Source organism: Accipiter gentilis, chromosome 16 (assembly GCF_929443795.1).
Source record: "Accipiter gentilis chromosome 16, bAccGen1.1, whole genome shotgun sequence".
In the NCBI taxonomy this organism is placed as follows: domain Eukaryota; kingdom Metazoa; phylum Chordata; class Aves; order Accipitriformes; family Accipitridae; genus Astur; species Astur gentilis.
In genome coordinates, this window is record NC_064895.1 from 12,262,969 (window position 1) to 12,287,177 (window position 24,209).

Here is a 24,209-nt window from a genome sequence, read left to right on the forward strand (position 1 = left end):
CTGTTAATCTCAGTAAATGTGCAAGAACACAATTCATTTGGTAAATTAGCAGTGTCAGAAAGAAAGCAGTTACACCCACAGTGGTAAATCAGTTGTTCCAGACTGCTAAAAGGAACTAAAATTGTCAATCACTCAAATCAGGCTGAAAGGCCTTAACATTGTACTGGCATGCAAATAAGAGGAGCCGTCTGCCAAGAGTAGATCTGTACTGAAAGATTAACGAAAGTACAGGAAACGGTTTGGAGCTATCATTAAAGTAAAAGCCTTGGAAAGTATATCAGAAGAACAGGGGGAAAAAGCACATGGGGGAAAAGCAATGATTCCACATGCTTCACATTAGTTTCACCATGGTGGGTGAGAGAAGAGGGCTATATGATGGATAGAGTGACAGGGAAAGGTTTCACACAGAAGTGAGAATGCAACTGGAAATGTCATTCAAAATAGTTGCTATCAATAAGCACTTTGACAGTCTGATGAGGTCTCAAAAGAGCTCTTTCATGATGCACCCTTAAGACACCCAAAATCCAATTCTGTGGCAGGCAGTGCTTATGCTTACCTTCAAACATACTGAAGATTTTGCAAAGTGACTAATCTTAACATTAAGCAGGAAAAAACGTCTTTACAGCTCAGAACTAGACTGTAATCTCTTTGCATGCTTGAACTACTGAGGTTCCAGTTGAGGCTGGAGGGTTTTATCACTTGATTGTCATTTTGGTTTCATTCAGTGTAACCTATTCTGAGGTCTGATCATCACTTCAGCTGCACACGGTTCTCCCATTTTCAGGCCAGACCTGGAGTTTGAAATCCTATGTACACTGACAGCAATTACCCTAGCACCTCTGGCATATCCATCATCTAGATATCTCCTCACGCTGGGAGCAATAGCAATTATAGCCAGAGATGAAACAATCTCCTTAAAGCAACATATTTAGAACAGAAACATTTTGAAAAAATAAAAAAGTGTTAAAATAATAAAAATCTAACTTGTCAGATAACTAACTATATTCCAGGATGATGCTGGTAGTGCTGAGGTTTTAAAGACCCTAGAAATCTCAACTGGTATATGCTATTCTTTCAGCTCATGAATGGTGACAGCCAATAGGGTTTCACTAAGGGCAAATCATGCCTGACAAATTTGGTGGCCTTTTATGACGGGGTTACAGTGTTGGTGGAAAAGGGAAGAGCAACAGACATCATCTACGTGGACTTGTGCAAAGCATTTGACACTGTCCTGCATAACATCCTTGTCTCTAAATTGGAGAGACATAGATTGGATGGATGGACCACATGGTGGATAAGGAATTGGCTGGATGGTCGCACTCAAAGAGTTGCGGTCAACGGCTTGATGTCCCACTGGAGGGCAGTGATGAGTGGCGTTCCTCAAGTGTCGGTATTGGGACCAGCACTGTTTCACATCTTTGTCGGTGACACGGACAACGGGATTGAGTGCACCCTCAGCAAGTTTGCCGATGACACCAAGCTGTGTGGTGCGGTCGACACGCTGGAGGGAAGGGATGCCATCCAGAGGGACCTTGACAGGCTGGAGAGGTGGGCCTCTGCGAACCTCATGAAGTTCAACAAGGCCAAGTGCAAGGTCCTGCACATGGGTTGAGGCAAACCCAAGCACAAATACAAGCTGAGCGATGAGTGGATTGAGAGCAGCCCTGTGGAGAAGGACTTGGGGGTTTTATTGACAAGAAGAACAACATGACCCAGCAATGTGTGTTTGCAGCCCAGAAAACCAACTGTATCGTGGATTGCATCAAAAGAAGCATGGCCAGCAGGTCAAGGGAGGTGATTCTTCCCGTCCGCTCCACTCTCATGAGACCCCACCTGGAGTACTGTGTTCAGCTCTGGGGCCCCCAGCATAAGAAGGACATGGACCTGTTGGAGCGAGTCTAGAGGAGGGCCACAAAGATGATCAGGGGGCTGGAGCACCTCCCTTAGGAGGATAGGCTGAGTGGGGTTGTTCAGCCTAGAGAAGAAAAGGCTCCGGAGAGACCTTATAGCAGCCTTCCAGTACTAAAGGGGGCCTACAGGAAAGATTGGGACATCTTTATCAGGCAGTGTAGTGATAGGACAAGGGGTAACAGTTTTAAACTGAAAGAGGGTAGATTTAGATTAGATGGAAGGAAGAATTTCTTCACACTGTGAGGGTGGCGAGGCACTAGAACAGGTTGCCCAGAGAGGTTGTGGCTGCCCCATCCCTGGAATTGTTCAAGGCCAGGTTGGATGGGGCTTTGAGCAACCTGGTCTAGTGGAAGGTGTCCCTGCCCATGGCAGGGGGGTTGGAACTAGATGATCTTTCAGTTCCCTTCCAATCCGAACCATTCTACGATTCTATGATTTTTGGTCGAACTTAAATTATAAAAAACCTTTTGTGTGCTTGTATAAAATTGAGCAATATTAGAAACAGAATTATAATAGAAGCTGTAGAAGACTATAACTGTAACAGAACAAGATGTCTATTTATAGGAAAATTTTGCTTCTTGCAGCCCACTGTTTGGGAGAGCAGCACCATATTGACAGTTTTATTATCTGTTAAAAATCAGTTTTAAAAACTTGTTGCATTAGAGGTGAGGGAAAGCGAAAGTGTAAAATAAATAATTACCTGTTTGATTTCCTGTACTTTCAGCAGACTCTTTGGAACAAGGGAGTTTTGGGGGGAAGGTGGGAGCTGGCTGACTTTTGTCCTTTTGTCCCTTCTAGAGAAGGGACTGCATATATAGAGAGAGGTTGTGTTCTGTTTCCAGATATAAATATCAACCTCAGGTATTAATAGATTAGATCACCTGAAGAAATTATCAGCCTGTCTTCTTGTCTGTAAAAAAGCATTGTGATGATTCTGTGCCAAATGTTTCCTTGGCACAACCACAATGATTTCAGAGAGCATTTTCTTTGGAGAAATGCCTGTTTCCGATTATACAGACACTTGCGGAAATGGATGTAGGTAAGCTAGGAATGGAATAGATCTGCTAAGTACAGTAGGTGAAGGAAATTGAGATGGGGTCCTCACACAGCAGGTCTTCACACTAATTACAAAGTGGGAAAAATGAGTGTGAGGATAGATGACCTTTGAAAAAAGCAGCTGTTTCTTCTGCTCCCTTAATTCACCCACAATTATGTCAAGTCAGCTATATCTTAGCATATTCCCTTCTATTCTTGAAAAATCAAAATCTTATCAGTTTGGTTCTAGTAGGCACTACTGTTGCCTGACCATATCTTAGCATCCAGACAGCTAATAAATGCTTCTTATTCAAAAAAAGCCAAGCTTTTAAAATCCCCCTTGATCATTTGGGGTGTGTGTGTGTGATTTTCCTCCAGAAAACTGCATCATTCCTCACCTTTAAGAACAGCGTCAAGGAGGGATCTAGCTGTTATCAGAGCTATAAGCAGCGTGAGCTCACCATCCGCACATGACAAGGACACTCAGGAATAAATGCTGTCCTCAGGCTGGGATGGGTGTCTCACTCCTCAGCCACTTCCCCTGAAATGTTGAGCAGAAAGATTGAGAGAAAACCTTGCAGACCTGGCAAGAGGGACAGTGTAAAACTATAGCTCTGAACTGTCTTCAGAAAGGAAATTAAGGTACCTGGTTCTATCCATAAATGTCACCCTTGCCAATCCCCACTTTTCTATAAACACTCTAAGCAAAGAGTGAACTTAGAACAAACATTCAGCGTGAGAGATGGACATACAGGGGCACAGATTTCAGCAAGGAACAAAGCACAGAGAGAGAGAGAGCTGTATCCTCAGTCTGATCCTACAAAGCTGTCTTCCCTCAAGAAACAACACTCTGCACAGAACTGATCCCTGATTTCACTCTGACCCCTCAGTCAGATGTCGCGGTGGTCAACATACTGAAAACAACTGCTCAGTGTGCGAAAAACAAACCAAGGATGCATCAAGAGTGTGAGAGAGGACAATATCAGTAATATTGTAATGATAGGCAATAGATCGATGGTACTCACTGCTGTTATAAATGCTTAAATTCTGTACCATATCAATAGCCAAGGGTGCTGGGTACTTTTGCCTGTGGAGGGACACTTAGACATGCCTGGGATTCACAGATAAAGCATGGGATACCTCTGGCCCACTGTGGACATCCTTGGTACAGGGGTATTTGTGTCTCAGGGTTGGCATCTCAGTCTCACTTCACAATCAAAGATTAAAAATGCACATCTTCAGCACTTGATCAAAAAAAAAAAAGACACTTAATATTGATCAGACAAATTACTATGAAAGGAGACAAGACATACTAGCTCATACATTTTTTTGTATTGCAGACTCCTTGACTCAGACGCAGTGAATCACACCATCACTGTCTGTGTGCCTGGGTTTCCCAAGAACATCAGATTCAGTAGATCTACTCGGAATATAATTAACTTATGTGGAGAGCACTCACCTGGCCACAAGGAACAGCAACAGTGGTCATTCTCAATTAAAAAAAAAATAGGCCAAAGGTTGCAATAGCGTTTAATTTTGGAAAAGGGTACAGTAGATCATTCACCCGGGAAGAAAGTGAAGGATGTGTATACCCCAGATGATAATCGAGCCTGATTCTGCATAGACATTGGCCTCGTTCTGTGTAGGCGTGTAGAGTTACTACTTGCCTTTTTGTCTGATTGTCCTCTTTTCTTTAAAAGAGTCATTTGTGGTGCTGTGAGCCCAAGGACTCCAACTCTTGACCATCATCAGGAACTGAGCAACAAGACCACTTTCAGCCTGGCTTCTGGAGAGAATGGGGCTTAGTGTGACGGTGCAGTGTATCAGTGTTCCCTTTCCCCACATCCCCAGCAATAACCTTTGAACCCATCAGTCTTTCCCAACTGGGCAGCGTGTTGCCACTGTCAGCAGCTACTATTGTGTGAGCTTTGGTGCTTTAATGAATTAAGATATTGCTTCAAATATTGCTCCTGCTGTAAATCCAATCCCAAAACTTTTTTTTTTTTTTTTTTTTTTTTTTTTTAAATCAGGGATTCTCATTTCTCTTACTTGAAAGCACCTATTTTTTCCTTTTTAACTGGTGCCACAGGTCACAGGGGGATTGTTCTGTTCCTCCTTTGGTCTCCAGGAAGGGCACAGAAACAGTGGGTCTTCAGTTCCTCTGCTGAGAGTTACTGGAGGAAAGAAAGGGGAAAGGAGAAGAGAAGCAGAGAGCATAGTAATTAACACTAACTGCAGGCACATATGATTAATGTTATTTGTATAATAGCATTTAACCAACAGCAGCACCCTCATAACAATAGGTGGTTTGAGGGAATGTTATGGCAAATGTAAGGAGCTGCTGTTGGTGGATAATAATGTGCTTCTCCAAAAAGGCTCTGTTCATGATTCATGCATTAGAGTTGCAAAAATAACAGTTGGCGGGGGGGGGGGGGGCGGAATAGCTCCTGGGTACAAATACCAGACTGCAGCTGAACCTAGCAAGCACCTTTATGAATATTACAAGGACACTGACTTATCACCAGTGTATTTTCTATATAGCATAGTCTTCAAATTGTTAATAGGACTGAATGAAACTAGCTGCAAGCCTTTTTTCTCTATCTGTATTCTACTCGAATATCTAGACCTTATAAAAATCACCAAAATAGTGTTTTAAATATTTAAGCCTATGGATATTTTTGTGAGAATTATCCTTTGGTACTACCTCTTCTAGTAAAAAATGCAAGCAAAAGAAAAGAAAATTGTCCCAAGCTTTTTTCCAAAGGCCAGAGAAACAGACAGCTTTTATTCTAAGTGCTTGCACTGCTGTTCATCTGCAGCCTACAGGAAATCAGGTCTGTGAGGGTCACATCCTTAAGTCATTTTTCTGTGGCCATCTAATGTTTTGTTCAACTCACTTTTCCATGCTGGTCCTGGGGAACATTAGGAATGTTCTGTTATACAAGCTGTGGCTCCAGCTCTACAGAGACATGTGTGATATGCTAAATTTAACCCCCTCCAAGTCTTGCTGGCTTCAATGAGATTATTCATTTGAGCAGAATAGTTCACCAGCTATAAAAATAAGCATGGCTGAGCTATGCATTCAGGATCCCTAATTATAACTATTGTGAGCTACTATTATCTATATATTTGTTAAGCATCTACAATTTGCTTAGTACTAGCCATCACTAGACACTTTAAAAGAATGTGAGGGTTAAATCTAGGTGCCATTAAGTCAAAGACAAAATTATCTTAGTCTCCAATGTGGTCATTATTTCAGCCTTGTAAACTGTACAACAGATTTGAAAACAAAATGCCACAGAAACTGTAACTATATCTGATCAAATAATGAAAAAGAAAGAGAGATTTAAATTATCTGCCAAATGACAGAAAAAGTTACTCACAATTGAATCTGACCTTGTTTTTCTTCTTGGAGGTTACATGCTTCATTTAAACACTTTAAGAACCTTGTGATGGTCTGATATAACAGAAATCCAAGTCAGGGAGGGATCTTTGGTACGCTTCTGGACTTAGGTGTGTACCCAGATGCAAGAGCAGCACAAAAATAGCCAAACAAGATGTTTATATGGTATCTGGAACAGGAACTGGAAGGTGAGATTAAGATAATACCTTCACAGAAGCAAACAGCATGGTTTCATCTGTTCTGCTATGTACAATATTGGCCATTCTGCAGGGAGAGAGAATTTCCACCTGATATTGCTGGCAACAGCAGATGTGATTTGGGTCATACGTTCCCTTCACCATCTCTGATGAAGAAACAGCAGATTCCAGAGTCTAGCAGCAATGACGTTCTTGAAAGGAATGCAGGTCTGTAACAACCTAAACTCCTCCAGCTGCTGATTCTACCCTCTATTCTGACCCACATACATTGTTCATCCATACACTACAGAACAGCACCCAAAAATATACAGGCACATATTTCCAAATCACCTCACCACAGCACTGAAAATTAATTCTGCAAAAGACTCTGATCCACAGCTATACAATCCCAATGGCTGATTGCAAAGGAGGAGCAGGAACATGTGGCTTGGACAGGAGCTGCGGATAGGCTTGACCCTTTCAACACAGCACAGTTACAGACTGGCTTGAACACATCATGAAACTGTATTCTTCAATTATAGTGGGTCTAAAGAACAATGTCCCTATTGAGTCCAGGGATTTTTGCAGACTGTCAAGCTAAGAATTTGAACTTCCAGGCTCCCCTTGTGCCTGTTTTCTGTGAGTCTCCCTGGAAGAGCATGATGGAGAGGTCAGGGATGGAGTGGAGGCTTTCTGAAACATTCACCCACTCGCAGCTGGACACTGTTCTCTTTTATTCATTGAGAACTCACTCCAACAGTTACAAGAATGCCTGTTCAGTTTTCAACCTTATAGGCTGACACATTTTAGGCAAGTCTTGGTTCTACCTGATATTTCTGCTAGAAGTTCTGATGAAGATGATTTTAGAGATTTTAGAGAATAAGGTTATTTAAATGTAGATGTTTTAGAAGGGGAATTTGTGGTAATATTATTTTGAAAGTATAATCTTCTTCCAGTGTAAATTAAAATTGCTTAATTATTTTCTCTGTATATTTCAGCATTATGTGCTGTTATATGATCCACAGATGTGTACAGTTGTGGAAATCTTTCTTTCCTAGCAATAAGCTTATATGATGACATGAGCATCTCATACTAAATTAAAATTTATTTCACAAGAGGAGTAAACCTGTGCTATGAGGTTTTGTTGTTGCGGTAAATTGGGTGTTGTGACTGTTTCTGAAAACAGATGCAGCATTATCTGAAAGCTCAACTAGATGCCAGAGAATATTGGTTTTATTTAGAGGATTGCTATCTTTCTGGCAGTAACTGTGTTGATCTGTGGATTTTTTGAACATGCTAATTGCATATGATAGGTTATCTTTTCTGTATTTATTGTGGAGTCTAGCAGTCTAATGTTGATGGAACACTAGTGGTATCTACTGAATTCATGATGAAATTAACTCTAAAACCCTAGTCTGGAGTTCAGATGCATCATAAGGACAGCACAGTTTTGGTTACACAACTATCTAAAAAGATCTGGTTTAAGTGGATCATGGAAAGAGTTACATAATGGAGTGAAGGCTGCTCTCAATCAATTCATCTCCAAGTCTGTATTGATATTGGGGATTGCCCGGACCCATGAGCAGGACCTTGCACTTGGCCTTGTTGAACTTCATGAGGTTTGCACAGGCCCACCTCTCCAGCCTGTCAAGGTCCCTCTGGATTACATCCCTTCCTTCTAACATATCAACTGCACCACTCAGCTTGGTGTCATCTGCAGACTTGCTGAGTGTGCACTCAATCCCACTGCCTATATAGTTGATGAAGATATTAAATAGTATTCGTCCCACTACAGACCCTTGAGAGACACCACTCATTACTGTTTTTCACTTGTATGTTGAGCCATTGACTGTAACTCTTCAGACGTGACCATCCAGTCAGTTCCTTATCCACCTAACAATCCATCTGTCAAACCCATATCACTCCAATTTAGAGGTAAGAATGTTGTGGGAGACTGTATCAAAGGTCTTAGAGAAGTCTATGTAGATGACATCTGTAGAAGTCTATTTAGATGACATCCTTTATCCACTGACACAGTCAATCCATTATAGAAGGCCACTAGATTAGTCAGGACTTCTACAGGCCAGGATGGGTCTATGAATTCTCATGTTTCTTTAATGAGGATATAACAATTATATGTAATAGACTGCCCTAGTACTACTTTTTTATGAAATTTGAGAAGCAAGTAAAAAGTGTGTATGGTAGGAGCGTGAGAGAAGATTGTAGGGGGCTCATACAAAAGGGCTTTGCTGACCTTAGCAAGAAGAATGAAAAGACAAGCTCAGTGTTTAGTCTGTTTTGATTTACTTTTCCTCCATGTTTTAAAGGTTGCCAGAAAGAAAAAATAGAGTGCTATAGATTTAAAGACTATTACATAAGCACAAGGACACTGTTAACTCTATGTGTGAACTCAATTCTGGCACCACATAATTCCTGTATATTTGGCATTTTTGCAATTATGACCTTGTATTGCAACTTTCTGTGCTTAAATTCTTAATTCTGGATGGAATGTTAAGAATTCAGTTACTATGCTCTACAGAGCATGAGTTAACTAAGAGTTGCTGGTTTAAAACTTGAAATTCGAAACCTGATCATACCTGGAATAATTATGACAGGAGGGATAAAGGCACACCTTTGACACCAAGACAACTGCCTTTCAGTTTTCCAGTTCCTGCTCAAAAGCCAAGCAATACACAGGCTTTTCAGTTTAAAGAGTCATATGAATAACTTAATATAAAACCATAGGGTATGTTTCTCTGTTGTGACTGGAAGAAACAGCTTCCCTGTTTTAATTGATTTTTTTTTTTGTTGTTGGAGAAATCGAACTGCGGTGGATATCTGGCAGGGAAAATTTTCATTGCAGACAGGTAAAGTCACAAAATTTTAAGCAGCCTAAGCCTTTCAATCAACAACATCTGGGACTGATTGCAAGTATCACAACCTATCTTATAATACATGAGCAAGTGACCTTTCAATTAATTTATAAAGGCTAACCTTCAAAACCAACAAAGTTTTTTTATATTATAAATTGTGCAATTAGACTGGGTAACACATCACCATAGGGAATTGTTAAAGTCAAACTTAGGTAAGATACAGAAAAAAATTTTCCTTTTCTGATTCCTGTAACAAGGCTGCTCAACACTCAAAATTAATTATAATGTCCTTTCTTTTTAAGTCAGGGATAGAAAGATTCAGGACTTGAGCCTTTCAGGATGGGGTCTAATACACACCATATTTTATACCTGCCTTTCTGCATAATAAGTGCTACTGATTACGGTCAGAAACAGATTACAGGATAAAAGGAACATGGCATCTCACCCCTTACAGTAATTGTTCTGTAGAATAATTCTGTGGTGTAAAGTGCTCCTCAGGATAAATAAGGGCAGCAGAATACAAATGTACTCAGTATCTGTCCCTGAACTTTGATGAAAGTTTCTGGTAAGGAATCAGAATTGCTAGCTTCACTTTGATGCACTCGACTGTTGTACTGGGAAAAGCTGCACTTACCTGCCTCATTTACAGACAGCTTTAGTTATTTCTTTTTATTATATTTTATTTACTTTCAGATTTTAGTATTCCTATAAATAGTAAGAGCTTGTACATAATATTAATCTTATATTAACACTGTAGTGCCATTCTCGCAACAGCTAATGGAAGGTGGCTCACTGCAGTAATGATTTGTCTGAAGAAATTCTGATTAAATAATAAACGGGTCTTTAGAAGTTGATGAAAGACTGAAAAAACTACTTATTTCCTGTCTTGAATCAAGATGGGAAATGTAATATAGAATTTTTTCCCATAGGTTCAAAAGTGTACAAACATATCAGCGCTGAAGATACAATTACTGTATTTGGTATTTTATTTGTTAAGTAGAAAAAAATGTATTCTTGAGATTGATGTATTTGTTTAATTTTGCTAATCTGACTCAAGAAAAGGCCACACTGGACCAGGTACACCCCTAAGGGACTGCAGTCTGTGGCAAAGTCCATGCTGGAGCAGGTGTAAGGGGAGGAATTAATTGCAATGTTGAACCCTATGGACTGGTCCAAAGGGAGCAGGGGTGGAGATTGTAATGGATATACCTGTAAATTGTTGTAACCCGGGATTTGAGTTGCCTTTTATAGGAAGTACTACAGCAGAAACCACCCAAACCAATGTAGGATGAGCCTTATGAGATGCAGTTCAAGTGCAGCAGTGACCTGACCTGAGCTGGCTTTGGTGCCCAATAACTCTATGCAACGCACCACCTCTGCTGTCCTGAGTGACCATCATAACAGATGGACCCCAAAGTCATGGGCTAAATGAACTCAATGGACATTTTGTGGACATTTTACAGAGGTGCTCCATAGACTAACGGAATGATATCTGTGTATCATGTGTGGGAAAAGTATCACAAAAGATGGGAAGGGGTGTAGTGGTCAATGAGTATCTGTTAGATAGTGTGGGACCCGAGCATGATGTACATGGTATGGAATAAGGGATGGAGAATGTGTTGGGTTTTGCTGGGATAGAGTTAATTTTCTTCACAGTAGCTTGTGTGGGGCTATAATTTGGATTTGTGCTGGAAACAGTGATGATAATGCAGGGATGTTTTAGTTACTGCTGAGCAGTGCTTGCACAGAGTCAAGTCCTTTTCTGCTTCTCACCCCACCCCACCAGCGAGGAGGCTGGGGGGGCACAACGGGACAGTTGACCCCAACTGACCAAAGGGATATCCCAGACCATATGACATCGTGCTCAGCAATAAAAGCTGGGGGAAGAAGGAGGAAGAGGGGCGGGACATTCAGAGTGATGGCATTTGTCTTCCCAAGTCAGCATTACGGGTGATGGAGCCCTGTTTTCCCAGAGATGGCTGAACATCTGCCTGCCAATGGGAAGCAGTGAATGAATTCCTTATCTTGCTTTGTTTGCACGCACAGCTTTTGCTCTACTTATTAAATTGCCTTTATCTCAACCCACAAGTTTTCACACTCGTGAAAGTGAGCTTGCCGCTGGGTGGTGCTTAGCTGCCAGCCAGGGTTAAACCACAACAGTACACCAGAACATTAATTCCCACTCTTCTTCTTGGCCTTGTGAGCAGCACTGGCTCCAAGCTGTGCAGCTGTTGTGGTAAAAAATGCATGAAATTTCATCTTTAAGCCTTGGTTGATGAATTGCTTTAAAAATAATGGACTCAAGCTTTAACTTTGCATCATGGAATGACTGAGGATTATTAAAGATGTTTAAGCATAGGCCAGTAGCATGACTTGGAGCCTGTGTGTGTATTCCATGATTCCTCTTAGGTACAAGTTGTCACGGGTGATCCAGCCCTGAGGTGAGAAATACTTTGTTGGTATTTCTCAAGAAAAGGTGCAAAACTTATTAGGAAGATGGAGGAACAATTTAGCATTGAGCTGCCCCACACAAAAACATTCAGATCATGTCAAGAAATCAAAATACAATGAAGAATGTTGATTTGGACTAAGAGATTCTTTTGGGGTTTTTTTTTTTCATGTTTTACTGACAGAAGTTTGAAGAACAACACAGAGATTAATGTTTTTCTGAAGAGAAACATAACTATTACAGAATTGGAGAATTACAGTAAAACATTATTTATCATCTCCACCCAAAATGTAATTCCTTCCCCAAGGAGATTTACTCCTTCTTATACTCACATATAGTCATGCCCAGTATGATTTCTATTAGTTGTGGTCACTGTACTATTAATAACAACTGTAATTACATTGTGCCTTCTGACCCCAGTTTAACATAACACATTTGAGTTCACGTACTAAGTAAAATGTTTAATCACGAGCATGCTGAGGAAGGAGCAGGTGTTCTCAATACCTCACCTCCAAATGCTTGCCCTATGGCTGGTTTCCTCTTACACACCCATTTATTATAAAGCTGATGGAACTCACTGCTCCCGCCTCTCTGAGCTTCTTAAGTAGCACCTCCGGCATCAGCTTTATTAAAAAATAAAATCAAATGTGAAAGAAATAGGGCAGGTGGATGGTCATAAGGACTTGGTGCTATTTAGATTACACAGCTCCTTAGGTATGTCCTTACATTTAACGATGAGCATTTGGTACCTGCAAGTATGTAATCACCTCAGCTCATGTCATTACTTGGTTTAACAGCTAATGCTTAAATCATGGTTCTTGATAGATTGACAAGAGAATGCTTTTCCCTTCCAACTAAATGCAAAGGATAAGGATCCAGGTTTCCTTTTTTTCTAAGGGTTTTTAAGACTGCTTCGTTCCTGAACCTGCAAGGGCTAGTCAAGCGATTTCATGTAATAATTTGAGAAATGTACTTGATACAAAACTTGTGTCATTCTGTGCAGAAAGGTAAAGCACGGGTCACTTTCTTTTTAGCAGAGAATTGTTCAGTGTAAAATAAATCTGGATTTTCATTCTGCATCTCTGACATTCAAAATAATGAAAATGAAGCCCTTGAAAAATTATTAAAACCCAATGGAGGCAGATGCTTAATATGCACAACTGACATCTTGATGAGAATTCTCAGAAATTGCTATCACTTGTATGTTTGCAATGCACTTGGAGCTTTCCCAATGCTGACCTATGTTTTAAGGCCAGAAATGACTGCTATCCCTTCTACCACTGACCTCAGCACAACACAGAATGGAGAATATTTCTTGGTAATACCTGCATAAAGCCCATAACCCCTGGTTGAGATAGAGCAGCTGTCCTTTAGAAAGGCATCCAGTCTTTGAAGACGTTAAGTGATGAGGAATGCATGAAATGCCTAGAAAATTAACAACTGTCAGAAGTTATTTTTATATAAAATTTCATGTTAATTCAAGCTAATAAATTGCATGTTGTCCGTTGGGATGAAGTGCCTTCTTCACTTGAAAACAATCTCTCAAAGGCGGTACTTGTACACTATGAGCAAGTCACCTCTTAGCCCTCCCTTGGTCACACTGAAGAAATCAAACTTCTTTATCCTCTGGCTGAAAACATGTTTTTCCTGAACATGACTGGTTCATATAACTCTTGTCAGCCTTTTCTAATATCCTTTAACACAGATACCAGAACTGACAGTAATGCTCTCATTAATGTCAAGGAGAGCCACAGTACTACTGCTTTATAATTTCCTTTGTTTGCACTTCAGAAGTTCCCATGGGTTCTTTCCACACTTAATAGTGCTGGAAATGGGTGCTCAGTTGGTTGACTGCTGTGACCCTGCATCATCTTCAGCGTTACTGATTGTTAAAATAGAATTTTATCCTATAAATGTGACCCATTTCCTTGTAGTTGAATATATTAAAATGTGAGTTGCGAAGTAGTATTTATAATGAATCTCAGATCACTCTGTAGAACTGGCCTGCTCTTAGCATTATTTACTGTTCCCCAGATTTTTCTTCAGCTGCTAATTGTCTGTTTCGTTCAATTTAGCATCAATGTCCCACTAGTTACCCCTCACACTATTCCATGACCCATCTGTTCTCACCAAAAGAAAGTTATATTCATCTTAGTCTTTTTTCTTTAAGTTCATCCATTACTTCTATTAATATTCCTTTGTGCAATCTGAAGTCTTTCTTCTTTCACTCCAGGAAGCCAGTCTCCAGTGCTAAGCCTGGCAAAGGCAGTGATTGCAATGGGTGAAAATCTGTTTTGTTTACTTTTAACCTGCTTTTTTTCCCTCTGCAGCTGTTCTGATTTGGGAATGACCTGCAGGCAGCCAGCAAGCACCCCCTATCCCTATCCATCATAACTTGGCCCTTCTTTTATTCTGTCTCATCAAGACCACTAAAGCATTTTTCAAAGGGTCTGTCTTTTTATTTCCAGTATTTTCCACATGGCAGTGCAGTAACAGGGTTGGCACAAGACCCACTGCAGGGAATGAAACTTACCCTAAACACTGCTAAGCCATTTTCACAGCCCAAAGCTTAGCCAAAAATTTAGTGTGAATTCCCTCTGCTATTCCATTGTCCACCCAGTTTACTGCAGCCCCTATATCAGGAAAAGTCTTTTCCCCCACAAGGGAAAATGGCATAGATTAAGAGAGATGCTGCTCTGTACAGCACAACAGGAGTACTCGGAGATGTTCCATTTCTGTCTGTGGGGTAACACTTTTTGTTCTAGCCAGGCAACACATCCTCTTACTAGAGTTACCCACAAATGGATCTTTAAACATCACACATGGGCTACTGAGAAATATTTGACCATGTGTTGACACTCACATTGCAGCATCTTGCTCCTATGCCAATGCTCAAATACTCAGCTGAGCTGATGCGTTGATACTGCACCCAAGCTAGATGCATCCTTGCCTTTCCTCCTTAGCTGTGCTTACAGCATAACTTATCCTCCACAAAAAACAGCCGGGGGATCTTTTCTTCTTGCACCAGGAATTGAAAAAATGCACCTGAGAGAATCATGAGAATCACGCAAATCCAATTCCTGTCTGGTTTTGAGCAAAGATTTTGATTCCAAATTACAACAGGTATTTCTAAGAGTCACCTGCTATATAGCTTTTTAGAATGTCTTTTTTAAGAAGGGGCTGATGCTCACATCCTCATTCCCAGGAGAAAGTTTACACTCTTGGTTGTAGCAGGGCATCTCGCTGATCTTCTTATGGGACTGCCCTTCCAAGCAGCAAAATATCCACAGCGTGTGGAAGGGGCCAGAAATGAGCAGCAGAAAAGGCTAATGGTCAAGCCTAGGAGTCTGAACTGGAAGAAGTAATCCAGATATTTGGTCCCTGCTGCAGGGGATGCTGATACATGTTACTCATGTCTTTTCTGTGCAAACTGCAGAAACAAAGATGCAAAGCAGTAATTTTGGAAACACTCGACTGTTCTCTGTAGCAGCTATAGGTCTCTTCCCTTGGAACAAGGTTTTGAACTAGAGAGGATAAAAATGCATGCCTAAAGCCTTTACCTGGGGTATTCAAGCACTGGAGAGGAGAGGAATTTTACCGCTCTGTGCTGAATATTTCTCTTTGTTACCAGTAAAGTGTCCTTCATTCAGTGTGCAGCATTTCTATTGCTGGTTTTTGTTGGTTTACTTTTTAAGTAATTCAGAGGTCTAGATGTTGTTCTGGGGTCTCAGGATGCTTAGAAGGTAACTATTATAACACTGACATGGTGGCGTACCCAAATCCTGTGCTGACTCCAAACTCAACTAAAGCAGGAGAAAAGCAGGTCAATAAGGTGTAGTGGATCTGCCTCAAACTGGGGAAAATGATTATGAAGGGGAAGTCTCTCCAGCTGGGATGCATTAGGGCAGGATGATGTAAGGATGAGACTGAAACAGATTTTTTCCCAAAGAAGGAGTTGAGACACAGAAGTGGGGGGAGGGGGAAGAAAAGATTTCTTATTGTGAGAAATCTTTAAAAGTCACAAAGGCGTAGTAAGGACCTAGGTAAGAGTATCTCTCATGATCATTTCTTCTTCTGAGTCACAGAATGATTTCTGACAAAAAAAATATTTTTTCCTCAGTCTGAGGTGGTCCAGAGGTCAGAGTGTCTCCTGTCTCCGTAGTCCTTAGATGGTTTTTACTGCTCGCTCTCTCTTCACTCTTTTTGTTTATCCCTAACGAAGCCATCTGGCCCAACTTTCACAAAGCTGCTCAATACCTCACTGGGTAGGGCCTCAGACTCCCTTATTTGTGTCAAGTTTTTTAGTCAGACACCATTTATAGGGTTTTTTACTTGTAAAATCTACAGGAGCTTGGAAACAATAACTGGGTTTTTAAAAATTTTTTTGCTATTGTAATAAAAATAGCAGACCACAACAATAAAACCACTCTTCTACATTAATTAAATTAAAGCAAAACAGTAATGCTCTGATTCAAACATGGGAAAAGGGGAATTTAAAGCTAGGGTTGAAAATGCCTGAGTCCAGACGAGCTGACCGAGACTGAGTTAATCCTTTGTGCTGGGGAACCAGAATCTTTTTCAAACTTCTCCAACTTTGAACAAGAAGCATATCTGAATTTCCTGTATTTTTACATTCTCAAAATGGTGCCTGGTGTTTAACCTTAAGCCAGCGATGGGTTTAGTGGATCTCAGTGCACATCAGGTTTCTCTGGCACAAGAGTTTCCTACCAAACCTCCCCCTTCCCAAAACTCCCGTCACTATTGTTGCCACTGACTGCATTTGTAGTGGTAAATAAAACCTCCTGGGGCTGCTCTGCTGGCCCTAAGGACAAATGATACAGAAAGGCTCATGTCTATACAGTTTAACTCTCTTAACCCTTCCTCAAACTGCCCACAGAAAGTGTTTCCTGGCCTGACCTGGCTCCCGAATTGTCCCCATGATAGCACTAATTGGCTGAGACCAAAACTGTGCCAAAAATGACACAGTATGAATGGTTTTATTCATACTGTGCTCAGGCCCATGTGCTGACCTTGTTTAGTTTATTAGTTTAGCTGTAACCATTGTGGCCACATCCAATTCTCCATAGGCTGCTTATTGACTTTAAGTAAGGTTGGTTTTGTATACTCAGCCTTGGATGTGAAGTTACCTGAAGTACAATCCTGCAGTCTATCTTTAAAAAAACCCAAACACAAACAAACAAAAAAACCCAAACCCTTGCCTGTTTTTTTTTTTTTTTTCTGAACTTTTTGTCCTTTTGTTTTAAGATTTTAAAATTTAGATACCGGAAATCAGTTGAAAAGAAAAATCCAACCATTCTAAAAAAAAACATTAATAAAAATAATAAATGACAAGTGCTCCATAAGGGATGCATAATTTTGAAAGCAAGAAAAAAAAAAAGTATCTTATATGAAGCATGTTAACAAACAAACCTAAAGATACATATTTAGTCAGATTAGCCTTTGATGACTCCAAACTGAGTCCCTGTAAGTTCTGTTGGTTAAAAAAATGTTCAAATTATCATACAGGAATATAGCAATGACATAGGAACTACTTTCTGTCTCACCAAAAATTATTTTTTAGGGGAGTGATTGTTATCAGATGCTGAAAATGCCCTTTCATCCTCATCTCCAGAATTGGTTTCAGCAGTGGTATGACAACTGCTAAATGAGGAGGTGGACAACACCAGATGGACAGAGGTCAGCTGGTGTCATGAAAAAGGTTTGATATGCCTAAAATTGTTATGACTTTGTTTTTACAAATATCTAGGGTTTTTTTGCCCCAGCCTACAAACAAAATCTTGCAGCAGAGTCTCAAATGTAATTATTTCTAATGTTTAAACAAATATTGCTAAGGGATTCTTTTTCCTTTTTACTTTTATTATCTTCTTGTTATTACAGCTCCATCCCTGGTATTTCCAAAAGGAAGAAAAAATTTGCTAACTACCTTGCTGGATATGGATGATGTGACTTGAGCTCCTGAAAAGCTTGGAGAAAGTTGATTTTCCATATTGTGGGACTGGTATTTAATTGGTAGGTTACAGTGTAAGAAGCAGAAGAGATGCTGATATTACTGCTTCCCCCCTGCTGTGCAAAGCATGGTGGCTGTGAGCGTGCATGAGGGCCCTCTTTCTAAAGAGCAGAAGCTTGCTCAGTGTTCATTTGGGGAGTGTCAATTTTTCCTGAAAGATATCTTAGCCCTTAATTTTAAAGACTTTTCCATAGTCAGATGTGCCTGTCCTAGAGAAACAGGTGATTTTCTTTCACCTACAGCTCTTTTTCAGTTCAGTGATAGACAAACACCCATCAGAACTGTAACCTGCATGTTGCCAGCACAACAGCCCAGTGGTGAGGGCAGGTGCTGAGTGGTTGGGGGGGATCTGGCCCCTTGCCTGCGGTCTCTAACCCAAAGGGGAGGTGATGGAGAGACGGGGGGAGACATTCCTATCCTGAGGCACATCATACCTTAGGTATTTTGGATCAGAGTGAAGGCTGAAAGTGCTCCTCAAACCCATGTCCCTCGCTTCCCAGGCTTTAATTATTATTAGGCTACTTGGCTTTGCAAACCTGCTTTGGGAATCCTTTGCAGCTGCCTTCGTAAAGACGGTGTCAGAGCATGTCTGCTACACTAGATGATAGATAACCCTCCTTGGCTTCTCAGTTTATGAAGCACAGACCTGAAGTGACACAGTTATGGTGTATTTCTGTTGTGCTGTACCCTTGAAATAAAGATGTGAAATTCACTAGAATACAGCAGATTAAATGAGCAAGTAATAGCCATTAAATAAATGCTGCTTTGAAGAATGAAAATGCTGCAGAACACTAGGGAGAACTTTGACTGCCACGTGAAAATGCAGAGTTAACTATACGGTTATTAAAAGCCAGGCCATATTTTCCATCCGTTTTTATTTGTGAGGTCTCCTTGAAATGACTTATAAAACTTGGGAACCTAGGCAGCTTTTCTCTAGGGAATATAAAACTATAGCAGCTGATACTGGTAAAATAGGTTATATGGAGCCTTAGAAATGACTGCTTGATTTGTCCAGTATTTATTGCCTGAGTAATGTACAGAAACAGTAAAACAGAAAAGCACAACTTTCCATCTGTGCTGCATTATGCCATACATAAGAACTATTTTTCATTTGAAATGGTGGTAGCCCCATAGGCTTTCTTGCTTTGATATCCTATGCTACCACACATGATATGATAGAGTATAAACAGACTGACTATAAATCTGAATCTTTACAGTTTTGAAAGCTCAAACATTCCAGCACTCACTTCCCACCAAACAGGCCTCCTAAAGTGTAGCATGGGTCAGGTGTTTGGATTTTTTTTTTAAGTGAGACCAAAGGTTGTTGCATCAGAAACGTGAAGGCAGCTAGGATAATAGAAAAAAAATTAATGACCAAAACCAAGCAAACAAAAAAAGTGTCCGCATCTGGTACACAAGATGCACAGCCCAAAAGCTCATCAGAACATAAGGAAAGGGTTCGCTGTTTTAAACAGACAACTTTCAAACATTAATTTCCCTTTTTCTATAAAGCTTTGCTCATAAGTTTGCATGGCTTAAATGTCACCAAAGTGTGAGCCTGAGTTACACTGGAGGAACACTATCCTCCTTCATCTCTACCCATTTGTAACCAGAGAGAGACAGCAGGTTAAAACAGATGGCTTGGTAGCCTTAAAAGGGATCAAAGTTGTGCTTTAGCATGAGGGGTCAGTTTATTTTTTTTGCTATTCCATGCCTTTATTTTCTTACGACTATAAGTTAGAACTCTTATAACTAACTTCCTGCAACACAGTGGATTTTGTGAATTAAACAGCTTTCATTATTTTAATATTTTATTCAATTTTTCTGACTTGAACTTCATATAAGTTGATATGAGTATGAAATTGTGAGCACTTTCTAGTGCTGACCAGCACTTTGGAGCCCAACAAAATCCTTCTGACTGCAGTGAGGAGGGTGGGAGGACGAGTGCCAGGTATTCTGAACAAAAACTTTCTATACGTATAGATAGGAATCCACCACTGATGGCAATAAAAACTGTGAATGGAGCTTAAATTAAGGAACAAAAAAAAATGCCATAGTATGACACTTTTTTTAGCAGAAGCAAACACAACAGCAATAAATTACACTGGCATGAAGAGGGCAGGGGGTGGTGAATTCCAGATGCTTTGTCCACATTATTCTGTCATTTCCTTGAGATGTTTCAAATCTTCTTATTGGAAGAGAGAGAAGAAGGGCAGGTGGGAAGGCGCCCAGGTCCGGGGGACCAGAGCAGTGGGGACGAGGCGGGTTCCTGGTCTCAGCTGTAGCAGGCAGCCACGAGCCGGCGGCTGAGGGGCAGCACCGCGTGATTTCCAACCACCTCTACAGGAGCCCCCCCACTGTTGGTAGGAGCCACGTCAACTGATCCACCATGATCAAGCCACACACATGTGTGCAGCAGCCCAACTGCGCACACACACGCACAAGCTTACAAACACAAGACTTCACACTATTACTTTACCAAGAATCCAGGTGCTCAGGAGACGAAATCCTAAGAGAACCCACCAGCAATGCTTAAAGAAACTACTGCATATTCTTAAAGATGTACAAGCCCTGGAAATGTTGAATCTTTAGGGGGAAAAACAAGAAGTGTTCTTGTGTCTCCTGTCTGTTCTTCAAAAAAATAAGCTGAAGGAATGTGTTCTGTTTTAGTTATTTTTTCATCAAAACTACATTTATTTCTTTCCTTAAGAACTACATTGTCTATAGTTTTCATTACAAAGGAAAGCCTGCTAGGTGTGTTTATGAACCAAAGTACAAATTCTCCTTGGAAGGACAGGTATATCTGTATTACAGATGGAGTTGTCTTGCGCTCTAGAGTATTTATACATATGCATGCATATATATATATATTGCTACTATTTATAAAAAGTGAAAAAGTTGAAAGTAGAAAGCTTCAATATTGTTGGCTTGTAAACAAAAAAGAAGATTCTGACTTTGAGATCAGAAAGACTTCAAATTTTAAAATGCAGTTATTAAAGAAAAGCATTTCCAGGGGAAAAATAGGAAAACAAAAATGACATCCCCATGTATATAATCATTATTATGTAGCCCAAAGGGATTACAGATACATATAGTGTACACTGCAGGTTTAATGGAATTACAGTTGCTTAACATTAAAGATTTTAAATGAAATTATTTCAAATTTTATATAAATTATAAAGATGTTTTGAATGACTGAAGTGCAACAGCTATGTCATTTTACATTTCTCTCTAAAAAAATGCTTTCAGTGTTCATTTAATTAAAAAAGGACAATTTTTGTTTGTTTGTTTGTTTTGCTAAATTCCCTTATGTGCTGTCAGGCCTTGAGTCGGGGGAAAGTAGTCTCTTCCCTCCTTCCCCAAGTTTCCCCCAGCCACTGCTTCTCAATACTCCAGATACAGTTCTTGAAACTGGCCGTATCACACCAGATTTTTGTCTCAAGTTTGAACTAACCAACCATTCTCTAAAACACTGACCCAGCCCCAATTCTGCAATCATTTTGTTGCTAAAAAGCTAAAGCAAAGCATCAGCTAAACACGGGTGCCCTCACAACCCAATAACCTTCTTGTTTTCCCCAGCAGTACCTCATGGTTTCCTTTGATCTGGAGTAAACAAGGGTCCTGTGCACACCTCTGGATCAGGACAGGCTTTGCCCTTTGAAGCAACGTCTGTAGCTTCTTTGTAAAAAGAAAAAAATTATCTTTCTAAGTCAGATAAGGTATGTCAAGTGTTTTCATGACCTGTGGTGTCAAAGGTAGATGCCTGTCTTTGCTCCGTTGCTTGCAGATGACTTAGTGATGGGAGGAAGGAAATTTCCAGGCTTGAATCAGGTTGTTGTTTTGCTTGCCTTGTCTGCTGAAATTGTGCATGGTTAGTTGGATTTCTTTCAATGCACATGTCTACGCTGACTGCTTGGGTGCTCCAGAAATGGCCAGCACCCCTCCTGCCTCAGCAAGGCTGTGGGTACAGCTGGAGCCTGTCCGCAGGAGCAGGCGGGACCAGCCTGGCCAGAGGGGCCATGCCGGCTGGGCTCCTGCCAGACGTGGTGAGACACACCGTCCTTGGCGAACGTCCTTGGGACGTGTGTGGAGGGCACAGGCCTCAGTGCTTGCCAGTCCCTCCAACGTCACTCTACAGAGTGGTCTAGAGCCAGCACTGCTCAACGTTAGTAGCAGCTATCATGGAAGTGAGGAGGAAAATGATTGAAAACTTAATGATGAGGAGAATCATGCTCCTTCCCATGTCCATTCACAGCTGACACTACACTTCACAGCTTGGATGGGTGTAGTTCAGGTAGACGTTACCATTCTCTGAGGAAACACAGTAAAACACCCCAAAGCCAAGCAGTATCATAATGCATTATGGTTAATCTTTTCCCCAGAATCCTGGACATGCCTTTTTGTCTTCCTTATTTGAAACTTGCTGTAGCTGTTACACGTGACACAGTGCTGAAATCACCCTCTAACTTTACTCATCAGCTTTCAGTTCCACATCCTTGTCAGAAACAGAATTTTTCCCCTCAAATTTCTTTTGCCCTGCAGTTTGCTTAGCTGGGGCCATGATGGCATCGCAAGCCTGGGAGTCTATGAAGATAGGCATTAGTTGCTTAGCCTGGTTCTGATTGCCTCATAACACATTGTCTTATGAACTGTCCCCACCTTGACAGGTCTCTTTAAAATCAATGTTCTCTTAAAACACAGAAAGTATTTGTGGTATGTGAACAAGACTAGCTGGAAGTCAGTAATCCATTTGTCTAGAACCGCAAAGTAAGCTTTCACATTAGATCTAAAACACTAATATCTTAACTACCTAACATGTGATTGGCTCAAGATATTACTGAAAATAATATAAAAAATGTAAAATATAATGTGACATGGAAGAAACAGATACATTTCTAATTTTGATTCTAAACTGATAATTCATAATACAAGTTATTCAGAGAATGATAACTCCAATTAATAAACAGTTAGGAATCAATGACTAATAAATGCAGTACCATCAGCACAAAAAGGGGTGGCATAATAATAGTTTACATATTTTGCATTCATGAAGTATACATATGCTGTACCCATTAAAGCTGACTTAAGTTACTTAACATTCAATTGTGCATTTTGTGGAGTGAGTCAATAGAGTGACTCACTAGCCCACTACAGTGCCATATGGGAAACTTTCCCTCTCCTGAGCAGATGGAGATTAAGCATGTCACAGACAAAATGTGTTTTGTCTCTGGAGAAAGGATGTTGGCTGCTTTGTTCTTAGACTTTTCGACATGCCAAGCCTTCTGCTCACATTGGGAGTCCTACATTTTGGGGTCTCATGGATATTTCAGCATGTCTCTGAAATGCTGAGCTGCAGAAGACAGACAAAACCAGGCTATCCAGAAGCCTGCAAGTAAATTATGAGTATTGCTGTGCAATCCAAGATTTAACTGGTGGGAGAAAGCAGAAGAAATCATCACCTTTGCCATCCTTTTAACACATAATCCTCTCTGAGGGAGGCAAATGCTTTCCATTTCCCTGTGGAAGATTTAGATGGAGGATGATTTAGACAGCATTATACTTTTGCAGGTGACTGAGGCCACAGAAACCCTATTTTCTATTCCCTCTGGCTGCATTTACCTAGAACTATATTTTATTTTCTTTTTCTTCTTCTTCTTTTTTTTTTTTTTTTTTTCTTCCCCTGAATCCCTTTAGCAGTCAGTTTTGCTGCTGTACTTTTCCTCATTTTTCTGTGCACATCTTTCTCTGGGTGAAGGATGACCACATCCCTATGAATTTTTCTGAAAATAGCAGAAGGACAATACCAAGAGGTATTACTATTTTCCTTCCTTTCTTAAAGAAATACAGTCAGGACCACATACATCTACCCTAACATTTCTAAGTTACAGAGGCATCAAGGATAGGAGTCCAGGCATCATTGACTCTGCCAGTTGCCAATGGGCAAAATAGCCATTCAGCCTATGCAAAATGTAAACCATCTTCTGAAAGTATCTGTCTACCACTGCATGCTGACCATATTGGAACTTAAGGCAACCCCTAATTTAAATGTATCCAGGGCTGGGTGATTCTGAGTTTATGTGCGAGGAATGTGGGCCTACACATGACCAAGTAGAATATATTTTTCTACAGCTCTTTCTTTACTACCTCTCCATAACTTTTCTAGATTGTGCACTCCTAGGTTCAAGAGCATGCATTTTCTGTTTTTGCAGTGTCTACCACAGTAAGATGCAGCCTAACTAGTCTCTTGAGTATAACAGTTCTATGGCCCTTCCCAGATTCAACCTCAAATGGGCTTTGGCTTTTCTAACTCTACCCCTGCATGCTCAGACTTTGT